Genomic DNA, 13,933 nt, shown 5'->3' on the forward strand with positions numbered 1-13,933 from the left:
TTCCAGGATCCTTGCCAGAGGGGGCTGTTGCTGCTGCTGGGGCCAAGAGGACCGCCACTTGGCTGTCTCCCTGCCTGGAGACCCAGTGTGCTGGCTCTGGCCCTGCCTTGCCCCCCTGCCTGCCTCCAGACCTTGCTGGAGCTCTGCTGTGCCTGGAAGCGCTCTTATTTTTGACTTGTAGCGCTAGGCGCGCTTTATTTCCCCTTTAGCGCTGAGCGCGCTTCTCCTTTGCTCCCAGAGCGCTTGGGAGCGCTTTATTGACATTGCCGGTGCCCACCCGGCATTGGAGCCGATTTGCCGATTTTTGCCGAGCGAGTGCCCACCTCGCTTTCTATTTTAATTAGAGGCCGGTGCCCACCCGGCATTGCCCCGTTGAGATTTTATTATTTAAAGCCGGTGCCCACCCGGCATTGCCCAGGAGATCACCGCCGCAGCCCAGGAGCACTGGAAGCCGTTGCCGGGCCGCTGCCTAGCACGACCCGGAAGTCCCGCCTCCTGACCCCCATGGCCGCTCTGCCATTGGCGGCCCAGGCGGAAGTCAGGCAGAAGTGCACCGTGACGAGGCCAGGCGGGAGACCAAGGAAGCCGGCTGGCGTGTCCTGCCCGAGGCTCCCGATCGAAGGGAGAGCCCCGGGACGAGTGAGGAAGAGGAGCCCCGCCCGCCACGAGACACCCGGTGAGTGCCGAGGAGGGAGAGGGGCCGCGGGACACATTGCCGGTGTCCGCCCCTCCCCCATAGCGTGATCTCGCGTGCACTGCTGTGTGGAGCCTCGATAGGCTCCTGGGGGCATTACCTGTTCTTGAGTCCCCCGTGAGGGACTCCACTGTGCCGCATTGATTGAGATTGGAGCCCTGAGGCTCCTGGGGGCAATCTATGCATTTCGAGCCCGGCGAGGCTCCAACGACGGCCACATTTGCTTTTGAGCCCAGAGAGGCTCACCACCATAGTTGATCTACGAGCCCAGCGAGGCTCATCGCCCACATCGTTTTAGAGCCCTGAGAGAGGCTCTGGGGCAATTCATTATTGTGAGAGCGCTAAAGCTCTAATTTGCGCATTTGCTTGGCGAGCCCCTGAGAGGCTCCCTGCCCACCTTTGTTCTTGAGCCCACCTGGCTCCAACGTTTGCCCAGTTCTGTTTAACAACTGTCCAGCACTTAGTGGACAGTTGCTACGTTTAGGCTTTGTGTTCTGTGCTGCCTGCGCAGACCCCCTGACATTGAGACTCAGGGCATTCCGCCCCTTTCGAGGCCAGTTGGCCTGAGGGACATTTCGAGTGTTGTGCTACATACACCCTGTGCATTGTGATTTCTTTGTATGTGATTCTTGCGCAAATGTTCTAACCTGCACCTCTGAATTTGTTTAATACCTCATGTGCAATTGTTGATGTCCCACTTTATGTTTATCCCCTTTGTTAGGTGTGCCCTGCATAGCGGATTGATGACGTCCCACTTTATGTTTATCCCCTTTGTTAGGTGTGCCCTGCATAGAGGATTGTTGATGTCCCATTTTATGTTTAGGTTTCCTTCCCTTTGCTAAGAGTGAACTGCTTAGGTGTTGGTATTCCTTCCTTAGGTCCTGATGATAAGGTCCTAGTTCCCTGCGTGATTTCCTACAGTGTTTTAGGGTTGCGTAGGAGGTATTTACTCTTAACCAGTGATTACTGGATGTGAGCTGCATTTACAATTTTGGTGCTAATCATTATATGTTTATGTGCTAAGTGTATACCTACAAGTATTATTTTCTAACAAGTGCCTACCCCTGACAGTGGTCCATGTGGCCCTGTCCTGTACATAATTCCCTTGTAAATTCTGCCCATGCCTCTGGCACATTGTAAAGTTTGTGTGTTATCTAATGTGTTTTTATTATAATACAAAGGCTATTTTTTATATATAACCTTGTGAGGAGTTTCCTTTGTGGTGGGCCTTGGGTGTTGTTGCTGGGGTGCGTGCGCAAATACTTAACTCATACCGCCTCCAAGTTTAGCCTTGACTGCTCGCGCCATGTTACCTAGAGGGTGAGCAGGGGTTACCTTGGCGTGTGACTCCCTTGCCCTGACCTTAGAAATGGCGATCCCTGACTGACCTTGGCGTGAGCCTTGGCCAGCCAGGGTCCCGTTTCTAACATTGGCGGCAAGCGGTGAGGATAAGGATTTGTGTTTGCACTCTACCACAGTGGCGACAGGCCACACTTCAAAGCTCTACATTTTTAGATAACCACATTTTGGGGATTATTGTTTTTTAGGTGAAGATCAGTATTGCTTCTCCTGAAAGGTGTCATTTTGTATTTTGTCCAGTACCTTGTTCCCCCGCCCTGCTCCCAGAGTTTGGTACCTGTGTCGCTTGTGGTCAGGTTGAGAAAATCAGGGGTGGTAGAAACTGCCTTACCAGTCCGAGGGGAGGGTTGTGTGTGAATGAGTGTGTGTTTACCTGGACAGTGGAGTGCAAGTTCTCTGAGATAGGAATCTTGCTGAATTTTGTTGATTGTATTCTTCTGTTTAGCTCAGGCCCCCAGGTTCCCTGTGTCAAACTTTTCTTGAGAACGTCCGCCAAAATGGAGCCAGTTTTTGATCTCTGTGGTCTTTTTAGGTACAGTAGATTAGAGCTGGTCAGATTCTGTGAAAAGGGAGGCATAGAGGTGAGTGAGTTGGATACTCAGTCCCAGCTTAGGGACAGCCTGATCCTGTGGCAAAAGGGTCAGTGGGATCTTGTGCAAAGTGAGAGAGATAGGGCCCGGGCCGCACGCCATGAGGGTGGTGAGTCTGTGGGGAGCCCTGGAGATTCTGATGAAGAATGTGAGTTGTATGAGGATGACAGTGGATGGATGTCAGCAGATAGTGATGACCCCATAGATAGGGAGTCCCTTGCTGGGTCCATTGTCAGTACCAGCGCCCCATCCCTTTCCCTGTCCCCAGAGGAGTGGTTGGATAGGAAGGAAGAGAGGGCCTTGTTCAGGGAGAAGGTAGCCCAAGAGAGTAGGTTACCCCCTGAGTGCGGTTGTAATTGTCTGGATTCCCCAGGGAGGGTGGAGTCCAGTGGTGGCAGCTTTTTAAATGTCAGTGTAGACAGTCCCTCTCCCAGTTCCCCGAGTCTAGTGCCTGTTTCCCTAGAAGAGGAGTATAGGTTGCAGTTCAAGGACAGCAAGAAGCTGTCTCACCAGTCTTGGGAGGACTTTACAGAGGACTGTCAGTGTGTACTGATTGAGTGGTCAGAGGTTCCCACGGAACATAATTATGACAAACTGTTTTGTCTTATTCTGAAGGAACAGGTGCTTAGTCATTGTCGGCCGGAGTTGCGGCAACACCTGATGAGGTTGACCCTTGATCCTTGGGAGCTGGCCAAGGAAGCAGACCGATGGAAGGTGCAAGAGGTTCCTTAGCGCCACTTGTGAGTGATTCCAACAATAGTGGGTCAGGTTTTCTCCAGCCCAGCGTGGTGGAGGAGGGTGAGAGTAGCCCAGCTAGGTCCCAGTATAGTGAGGAGGATGTAGGGGCTTACTGCCTGTCTCAGTGGAGCGGGAGTGTGTGTGAGACCGAGAGTCCCCAGATGCCTGAAGCGCTGCCTCAGAGCCTGGATGGTTTCTTTAGGGAACACCAGGGTGGGGACCTATGCTTACCTGTTAGTCCACTTGAGGGAGATCTCCTATTGTGTGGGGGACCTGGAGCATCTGTGAACGGAGCTTCTATAGTTGTGGAGTCTAGCAGTACTGCTCCAGTAGGGAGAGTACAGAAGTTCAGTGAAAGGAGTGATTGGGGGATAGGATGTGAGTCCCCAGAAGTCCTGGAGTGCCAGGCAGTGATTCCACCAAAGGTTCTAGACCGGAGGTTGGAGGTCCAGGTTCAGGGTTTGCCTGACCTAAAGGGTGGGAATACTGTAATCAGTGTCCTGACCAGTTCTTTCTCCAGAGGTACCGCCCGGTAGGAAGGGAGCAGGACTCTGGAAGGGGGTGCAGAGGGTGGGAAAGCCCACCTCTGACCCCGGTACCACCTGAGGGGTTAAACCCTAGGTTGAGAGAGTGGTGTTTAGAGGGTACCCCTCGCAGGAGGAGGAGGAACCCTAGGAGAAGAGGTAAGGGGAGGAGAGCCTTCCCTGAGACTCCTGGTCCACCTAAGGTTGTAGACCCTAGGCTGTAGAACCAGTGGCAGTCTAGCCCTGTCTTGCAGACAGGAAGAGTGGAGCATGGCTTTTATGTGCCAGGGGTTACTACCCCCCACTTTGTGAGTAGGCAGGATCCAGTGGCACCTGGGTGGCCTAGGGCCTGGTCCTGGCCGAGGGCAGCTGGAGAGTACCAGTGGGGTAGTCCAGTTAGTCCCTACCATAGTTTTAGAAAGAACCCCAGGGGTTCACTGTGGCGTAAAACAGGAGGGTGTCCCTGCAGTTGCGGGCCCGCGTCCGTGTTTTATCGCCCCAAGCAGGGAAGTCCATCACGGTGGTGATTGGTCTGCCCTGCGTTTTGGCTGGAAGGGGGTTGTGTTGGACTTGGCCCTTAAGGCAGGTTCACCCCTAATCTTTTTGCTTTAGATCTGTGATCTGTGTGGATGATTTCTGGTCTGTGCGCACTTTTTCCCTGTGTCCCAGAGTAAAGTGCGTGCATGTAGTTAGGCTGGCCTGCTCTCCCATAGGGATGCATGGGGAATGTATGTGTCCCTAGTAGTTCCTGATGCGTGGGGAGTGCATGCTCGAATTTGGTATGTGCGAGTTCGTGGGAATGAATGCTTCGCAATGGTGTATGTGGCATGTGTGTGTCATGTGTAGAAATGCCATTTCTAGGACTTGGCATATTAATGTAAAATATGCCTGCAGTATGATTGGCTGGAGCTGGCTGGTGAGCCTGGCTCCAGGAAGGCTGGATGGGTCTGCCCGGTGGTGAGTGTGAGATTAGCATGTTGATGGCTTGGGAGGAGTGCACCTAGTCCCTGATGGGCCTGGACTTTCCCCAGACAATGCTGGCTCCACCCCCTGTAGTGCGACTGATGTCCCTAGCCCTGCCAGTGAATAGAGAGGGTGATTGAGGTAAACAGAGTACTTCAAAACCAGCTGCGACTAGTTTACCCCCACCCTGCACCCATGAGACAAAGGGAATTTACAGTATAAGAAGGGGCTGTGTCCCCACACAATTTGTTCTTTGGTTTTCTTCCAGGATCCTTGCCAGAGGGGGCTGTTGCTGCTGCTGGGGCCAAGAGGACCGCCACTTGGCTGTCTCCCTGCCTGGAGACCCAGTGTGCTGGCTCTGGCCCTGCCTTGCCCCCCTGCCTGCCTCCAGACCTTGCTGGATCTCTGCTGTGCCTGGAAGCGCTCTTATTTTTGACTTGTAGCGCTAGGCACGCTTTATTTTCCTTTTAGCGCTGAGCGCGCTTCTCCTTTGCTCCCAGAGCACTTGGGAGCGCTTTATTGACATTGCCGGTGCCCACCCGGCATTGAAGCCGATTTACCGATTTTTGGCGAGCGAGTGCCCACCACACTTTCTATTTTAATTAGAGGCCGGTGCCCACCCGGCATTGCCCCGTTGAGATTTTATTATTTAAAGCCGGTGCCCACCCGGCATTGCCCAGGAGATCACCGCCGCAGCCCAGGAGCACTGGAAGCCGTTGCCGGGCCGCTGCCTAGCGCGACCCGGAAGTCCCGCCTCCTGACCCCCAGGGCCGCACTGCCATTGGCGGCCCCGGCGGAAGTCAGGCAGAAGTGCACCGTGACGAGGCCAGGCAGGACACCAAGGAAGCCGGCTGGCGTGTCCTGCCCGAGGCTCCCGATCGAAGGGAGAGCCCCGGGACGAGTGAGGAAGAGGAGCCCCGCCCGCCACGAGACACCCGGTGAGTGCCGAGGAGGGAGAGGGGCCGCGGGACACATTGCCGGTGTCTGCCCCTCCCCCGTAGCGCGATCTCGCGCGCACTGCTGTGTGGAGCCTCGATAGACTCCTGGGGGCATTACCTGTTCTTGAGTCCCCCGTGAGGGACTCCACCGTGCCGCATTGATTGAGATTGGAGCCCCGAGGCTCCTGGGGGCAATCTATGCATTTCGAGCCCGGCGAGGCTCCAACGACGGCCACATTTGCTTTTGAGCCCAGAGAGGCTCACCGCCATAGTTGATCTACGAGCCCAGCGAGGCTCATCGCCCACATCGTTTTAGAGCCCTGAGAGAGGCTCTGGGGCAATTCATCATTGTGAGAGCGCTAAAGCTCTAATTTGCGCATTTGCTTGGCGAGCCCCTGAGAGGCTCCCTGCCCACCTTTGTTCTTGAGCCCACCTGGCTCCAACGTTTGCCCAGTTCTGTTTAACAACTGTCCAGCACTTAGTGGACAGTTGCTACGTTTAGGCTTTGTGTTCTGTGCTGCCGGCGCAGACCCCCTGACATTGAGACTCAGGGCATTCCGCCCCTTTCGAGGCCAGTTGGCCTGAGGGACATTTCGAGTGTTGTGCTACATGCACCCTGCGCATTGTGATTTCTTTGTATGTGATTCATTTTTTTTTTTTTAAATATATTTTTATTGCAGGAATCAGTGAATCGTTACATAATCGACCAGCATTATAAAACAAGCGATATCAATGAAACACAACCCTCCGCCCCCCCGCCGTATTTCTCGTACACAACCATTCAGCCCACAACCCTGGGGTCAGGCGGCGAAAGTCAATGGGGGCTCAGCAGGGTGTCAAAGCTGGTCCGGATAATCCACAGTCAGTCATCTGCTTTTCTAAACAAGCCTATAAACCCAGAAAGAAAACCCCACCCTCAAAACGCTAAGAACCAAAGTAACCCCTACCCAACCCCGCCATCAGCGCACGGTAACTACCGCAACAGGATCTGCTAAAGGACCCATGGGGAAAGCAACAGAGCTGAAAAGTTCCATCAACTAACGGGACATGGGGCGAGCCGCCTCCTCACTGTCAGAGTCACTGGGGGCGCAATAATCCCTCAGGGCCTGCACTAACGTTTCCCACTCCAGCGCTGCCTCCTGTGCCTTCTCATTACGCTGCCTCCAAGCTAGCTGGTATCTCAGTGTGCTCTCCCCCGCCGCCCACTTCAAAAGTTCGCTGTGCCACCGGCTTCCCGTCGGACCAGCTCGTGCCTTCCAGTTCCTGGTCACCTCCCGCTTAGCAAGGAGCAGCCCCAAATCGATGAATTTGCTGGATATTTTGTTCTTGGGGGTATGAGGGAACCAGTGCAGGAGACCCACCGCCGCGTCAATCGATAAGGATCTCCCCGTCACCTCCTCCAGGGTCTTCCCCACCTCCACCCAATAGGATGATAATCCCGGGCAGGTCCACAACATGTGGAGGAGGTCCGCCTCCTGGGCCGGGCACCTGGGGCAGTCCGCTGAATTCGTAGCAAAATATGGCCTGATTTTCACCGGGGTCAAATAAGCTCTATGGAGCACATAGTAATGGACCAATTGAAATCGGGCGTGGCGTGTGCCCTTCCAGGCTCGCCGCACCAGCTGGGACCAGGTCGTCTCCGGGATCTCCTTGCCAATGTCCACCTCCCAACGGGTTCTCAGAGTAGTGAGGGGAGCCAGCCCCTCATTGATCAGTCTGCCATAGAGGCAAGTGACCGCCTTCACCGTGCCCGCAGACATCATCACGTATTGGCACACCGGAGATAAAGGGGGTTCCTCCTGCCCATGTTTCCAGTGCGCCTGAATCGCTCGGATAAGGGCCGAGTGCAACAGGAAGTCGCCGCGAGGAATCTCAAAGCGACCGATGAGCTCCTGAAAGGGTAAGAGCGCCCCTTCCTCGTATAGGTCACCCATCAGCTGTAAGCCTGCGTCCTCCCAGTTCGCCAACCGTGACCAATCGCCGCCATGGGGCAAAGCCGTCAGCATCCCCAAAGGTATTTCGGGCGCATACGGTATTTTCAGGTGGCCCCGGGCGTGAGCTCGGTTCCAACACAGGCGAACGGTCCGCTCCTCAAGCGATAAGTCCTGTAAGGCCAAACTTTGTCGCAGCGCTATGAAGGAGAGAACATGCCTGGCCATAACCGTACCCCTTTTGTCCTCTGGGCCCCGGAATTCCCGGGCGATCTCCTGGGTGAAGGTCTGGAGCTGCGCCGCCAAATAATACTTCTCAAAGTCCGGCACTGCAAGCCCACCCTCATCCTTCGGCCTCATCAGGGTCTTGAGGGCCACCCGTCGACGGCCCGAGCCCCAGAGGAATCCGACCATCATAGATCGTAATAGTCGAAACGTGGCCGGCGGGACCCAGATTGGCAGCGTCCGGAAATAGTATAACAACCGGGGAAGCGCCACCATTTTGAGCAAAGCGATCCGTCCTGCCACCGAGAGCGGTAGCGTGGCCCAGAGGTCCATGCTGCCTCGAAGTGCTCGGGTGCCGCGGGCAATGTTCCCATCCAGGAGGTCAGATGGTTCATGATAGACGTACACCCCTAGGTATTTAAAGCAGTCAGGTTCCCATCTAATCTCTCTGCTGAGAGCAGGGCTAGGGGTGCCCTTGCGAACCGGGAAAAGACAGGTCTTAGTCCAGTTCACCCGGAGGCCCGAGACCTCCCCAAACTCCGTGAGCGCCGTCGCAGCTCCATGTAAGGCAGCGAACGGGTCTTCAAGGAAAAGCAGCAGGTCATCTGCATACAGTGAAATGTAGTGCGGGCCCGAAGAAGTCCACAGGCCCGTGTAATGGGCTCCCGACCGGATGTGCAGTGCCAGTGGCTCCACCGCCAGCGCAAAGAGAAGCGGGGATAATGAACATCCCTGCCTCGTGCCCCTCTCCACCGGATATTGTGAGGAAATGAGCGGCCCCGCCCGAACCCTGGCCGATGCAGAGGCATACAGAACCTTGGTCCATCCGATGAAGCCCTCGCCAAGGCCGAACCTCCGTAGCACCGCACCAAGGTAGTCCCATTCCAGGCTGTCAAAAGCCTTCTCTAAGTCCACCGATAAGACGACCGGGAACGGGGCGTCCACAAGCGGTTCTCCCAGCAAGCGGAACAACCTGCGGATGTTCATGGTCGTGTTACGCCTGGGGATGAATCCAGCCTGGTCCTCATGTACCAAGGAGCTCATGTGCCCCAGCAGCCTCGAGGCCAGGATGCTGCTCAGTATTTTGTAGTCAACCGTCAGCATTGATAAGGGACGGTAAGATCCCGGATCAGATGAGTCCCTCCCGGGCTTGAGGAGGGGAACCATCAAGGCCTCACACATCGAGCTCGGGAGTCGCCCAAGCCTCTTCGCCTCTCTGTAGACTATCAACAACCTAGGGGCTAGGAGATCAGCATAAGCTGCATAGAACTCCACCGGAAGGCCGTCCAGGCCCGGGGTCTTATTCCTCGCCATCTTTTTAATGGCGCCACGGATCTCTCCCAATTCTATGTCGGACCCCAGGGCTTTCGCCACGTCCTGCTCCACTGTTCGGAGCTCTAGAGGCTGCAAATAATGATTAAGCGAATCAGGGTCTCGAGTAGAGCGACTGCGGTATAGACTTTCGTAATATTGCCGGTAGCAACTCAGAATCTCAGGCTGAGTGCACACTACAGTCCCGTCTGCTTTGCGCATGGACGTCGTCAGTGAGGACTGGCGCGTAGGGTTGGCTAGCCATGCCAGCAGCGCGCTCGACCTATCCCCCTCTGCGATGGACCGAACCGTATAGGCCTTGTAGTCAAAACAGCGAAGCCGTTCGACCTCCACCGCTACCGCCTCCTTCGCCTCCGCTGCGCGTATCTGTAATTCAGGGTGCCCGGGGCGGCGGAGTTCCAACTCGCGGAGTTTCCGGTCCGCTGCATCCAGGTCGGCGAGGATAATTCGTCTCATTCCGACCTTTTTAGAAATACAGTATCCCCTCACCACCACCTTAAAAGCGTCCCACTCTAGCGCTCTCGAGCTCGCGGTGCCACCGTTGGACGCAAAGTACTCCGAGATCTTATCGCCTAGGTCCGCCCTGAAAACACTGTCCTCAAGGATCTCGGGCTGTAACTTCCAGGTGGGCACCGCAGGCACCCCGGGGAACCAACGAAGGTCCAGCAGGAGGGGGTTATGGTCTGATATGGTCCTGGTCAAATATTCAGACCGGACCGCTGCCGAAACTAGTTCTGGCGAGCCAAGGAACCCGTCCAGTCTAACGTGCAGCTCATGGAGGCTCGAGAAGTAGGAATAGTCCCTAGTCGTGGGGTGTTGCGCCCTCCAGATATCCGTTAAACCCCAGTGAGTCTGCCAGTCCCTACGACCCTTGGCCACGCGGCGAACCGGAGAATCGGGCAGGGGTGGATGCGATCGGTCAGTGTCTACATCTACTACCGAGTTGAAATCTCCACCGAGCAGGAGGGGCCCGGACAAAAAGTGGGCTAACGAGCTCGATAACCTGGAAAGGAAGGCAGTCTGGTCCACATTAGGAGCGTACACACAGCAAACGTTTAGGTCTCTCCCTCCCAAAGTGCCCGCAATGGCTACGTAACGCCCCTCTGGATCTATCACTGTTTTCGTGACCTGGAAGGGAACCCCAGCTCTAACCCAAATCAGCGCCCCTCTGGCATACGCGGAGTACGAAGTGCAAAAGACCTGCCCCCTCCATCTACGCTGTAGCGCCGCCCCTTCCGCCTTGTTCAGATGTGTTTCCTGCAGCAGCGCCATTTGCACCCCCCTACGCACTAAATAAGCGTGGACTTTGTGCCGCCTAGACATGGTATGAAGCCCCCGCACGTTCCAAGTAACACATTTCAGATTAGCCACATTAGCCATTGTCCCAGATCGTTCTCGCAAAGTCTCCCCATCTGGGTCCCAATATGGAAAGGACATCAATCACCCCAGCACTGATGGCGGCCATTTTCCCCAACCAAAACTTAACAACCCAAGCATGAACCAAACCCCCATCCGCCATCCCCAGAACAGGACCCAAATAGCACCATCTAGTTCCCATCCAAACCATACCCTCAAAAAACCCACTATCCCCTACTAATCCTGCGGTCGCCACCGTAGGAAGGCCTTAAGGGCCAGGTGCGGGCCGGGCGGAGGCAGTGGGCCCTCGACGCTCAGGCCACTAGGACTAAGACAAGCCCAAAACAGTGCCAAACATGCTCGGGGCAAAAACAAGGCACCCCACCCCCCCTCCTCCGGGAATCAGCATCAAGTGTCGGCACCCACCACCCCCGTGCCGGGCCCCCTCCCAAAAAGAAGTAGCTCACCCCGTTACCCCTGTCCATCTAGAAGGTCCTCCACCGATTTCGGTGTGATCACCGGCGTATGGACGCTATCAGTCACCGATTCCTCGGAGTCCGTTGGCACCTCCTCGTCACCAGGGTCCGCTTCCTCCTCAATGGCATCGTCCCGCGAGCCGGACAGCGCAGACAACACCTCTAGCACTCCCTTCCGCTCCGTTGACGTCTCCGCAGTTGAGGGTCCGCCTGAGCGGCCACGGCGACTCCGAATTCTTTTGGACCGCCGTCTCTGCTCCGGCTCCGCCGCCTGCTGTGATGAGGAGCCGAAGCCATCTTTCCCTGCTCTGTAGAGTTCGAGCCAGTTGCAGACGTCCTCCGGGGCATCAAAGAACTGAGTCTTGTCATCGATAATTATGCGGAGCCTCGCAGGAAATAGGAGCGAGTATTGGATGCCCTCGCTCCTGAGCTCGCGCTTGACCGCCAGGAAGGAAAACCGTCTACGTTGAGTTTCATAAGTGTAGTCCGGGAAGATGTTCACCTGGCTGTTCGCCACTTTGAATGGACCATTGTGTCTGGCGGCATTGAGGATGAGGTCCCTGTCCCGAAAGTGCAACAACCTTGCCACCACCGGTCGCGGGGCCCGACCCTGTTGCGGTGGCCTCGCTGGGACTCTATGGGCGCGCTCCAGGGTGTAGAAGGAGGAGAGACCCTCCGGGGCCACCGTGTCTCGGAGCCAGGCTTCCAAGTATGCCACCATGTCGCCATCCTCAATCTTTTCCGGCAGGCCCACCACCCGAATGTTATTCCTCCTGTTATGGCCTTCCGCATCCTCCGCTCTCTGCTCCAGGGCCGTAATCCGGGATAGGGCATCCTTCATAGTCGCAGCCAAGGTTCGCTGCGCCGGCTCCAAGGTTTTCACCGAGCTCTCCACTTCCTTGACCCTGTCCGAGAGTTTGCCATGATCTGCTCTAAGGAGGCCGAGGCTCGTCGCTACCTGGGCAATGTCCTGTTGGAGGGCCGAGCGCGTGGTCGCAATCACCTCCAAGACGCGGTCAAATTGCTGCTGCATTGATGCACCACCAGAACTCTCCGGGTCCCCACGGTCCTCTTTGTCCTGGGACTCCGAGTCTGAGGCGGCTGGGGTAGCCCCCTTGGCTCCTCTAGGTTTCCCCATGTCGCCGGGAGCACACCGTGCGGGTCCAGGAGTAGGCTTCTCCGAGTGCAAGCGCCGGCTATGACTCTCCCGGTCGCTGGCCCTCTGGTCGAGTGCTGGAAATCCCCGTCTCCAGGGTCTGTTGGGCCTCCTCGGCTTCGGCTCGAGCCACCACCACGTCGTCTGAGGACACCGAGGAGGAGGCGGAGACAATCATCGCCAGGTCGGGCAGGCCCGTGCGGCCGATAAAGTCCCGGAGTGAAGGTCACCGACTCCTCCGGATGATCTGCGGCGCCAAAGGGTTGCGCCTCCCATGGAAGTGGGTCGGCCAGGAAAAAGTAGCCAAGTGCGGTGTAGGGAGTGGGGTCCCCGTCTAGATTTCCAGGCGCCTGCGTGCGCGACCCACTATAGCGGGGGCAGTTGCCCGTCCGAGTGCGATCCTCGTTGAAAGGGTCCGATCCGACCAATGTCCAGTTCCTCACATCTCAGGGAGACGGCAGAGCAGGGGGCGCGTCGCTGCTAGTGATGTTCCATCAGTCTAATGGACCCGGCCAAGGGGACAACGAAGTCCGGGCGCCATGTTGGGTCGCACTCCGCAGGTCCACAAAACTCCGAATTTTGCCGGGTCACCGCTCGTTCGGACTCCGCCAAGGGCCCCGGCAGGTCTCCGTCGGGCCGATCAGCAGAATGGTGGGGTCGGGGTGCCCCGCAGCCTCCGATTTACAGGATAATCACGGGCTCAGTCCCGGAGCCGAGCTCTCAGGCGACCATCGCCATCGGCGCCCAAGCCACGCCCCTTTGTATGTGATTCATGCGCAAATGTTCTAACCTGCACCTCTGAATGTGTTTAATACCTCATGTGCAATTGTTGATGTCCCACTTTATGTTTATCCCCTTTGTTAGGTGTGCCCTGCATAGCGGATTGTTGGCATCCCACTTTATGTTTATCCCCTTTGTTAGGTGTGCCCTGCATAGAGGATTGTTGATGTCCCATTTTATGTTTAGGTTTCCTTCCCTTTGCTAAGAGTGAACTGCTTAGGTGTTGGTATTCCTTCCTTAGGTCCTGATGATAAGGTCCTAGTTCCCTGCGTGATTTCCTACAGTGTTTTAGGGTTGCGTAGGAGGTATTTACTCTTAACCAGTGATTACTGGATGTGTGCTGCATTTACAATTTTGGTGCTAATCATTATATGTTTATGTGCTAAGTGTATACCTACAAGTATTATTTTCTAACAAGTGCCTACCCCTGACAGTGGTCCATGTGGCCCTGTCCTGTACATAATTCCCTTGTAAATTCTGCCCGTGCCTCTGGCACATTGTAAAGTTTGTGTGTTATCTAATGTGTTTTTATTATAATACAAAGGCTATTTTTTATATATAACCTTGTGTGGAGTTTCCTTTGTGGTGGGCCTTGGGTGTTGTTGGTGGGGGTCGTGCGCAAATACTTAACTCATACCGCCTCCAAGTTTAGCCTTGACTGCTCGCGCCACGTTACCTAGAGGGTGAGCAGGGGTTACCTTGGCGTGTGACTCCCTTGCCCTGACCTTAGGAATGGTGATCCCTGACTGACCTTGGCGTGAGCCTTGGCCAGCCAGGGTCCCGTTTCTAACAGTGGTAAATAACGAATCCTTAACTGAGGAATGCACTAGCTTGAGTGCTTCCTACATCCTGGAATCGGTATTTTACCGAA

General features: G+C 55.7%; 1 protein-coding gene across 1 annotated transcript in view; it reads left to right on the top strand.

The window, feature by feature from the left end:
• PEX5L (peroxisomal biogenesis factor 5 like) overlaps positions 1–13,933 on the top strand; it is a 697,369-nt gene that overhangs the window by 283,377 nt on the left and 400,059 nt on the right. The window lies entirely within an intron of this gene.

The sequence above is a fragment of the Lissotriton vulgaris genome, chromosome 11, assembly GCF_964263255.1.
Source record: "Lissotriton vulgaris chromosome 11, aLisVul1.2, whole genome shotgun sequence".
NCBI classification, from domain to species: Eukaryota; Metazoa; Chordata; class Amphibia; order Caudata; family Salamandridae; genus Lissotriton; species Lissotriton vulgaris.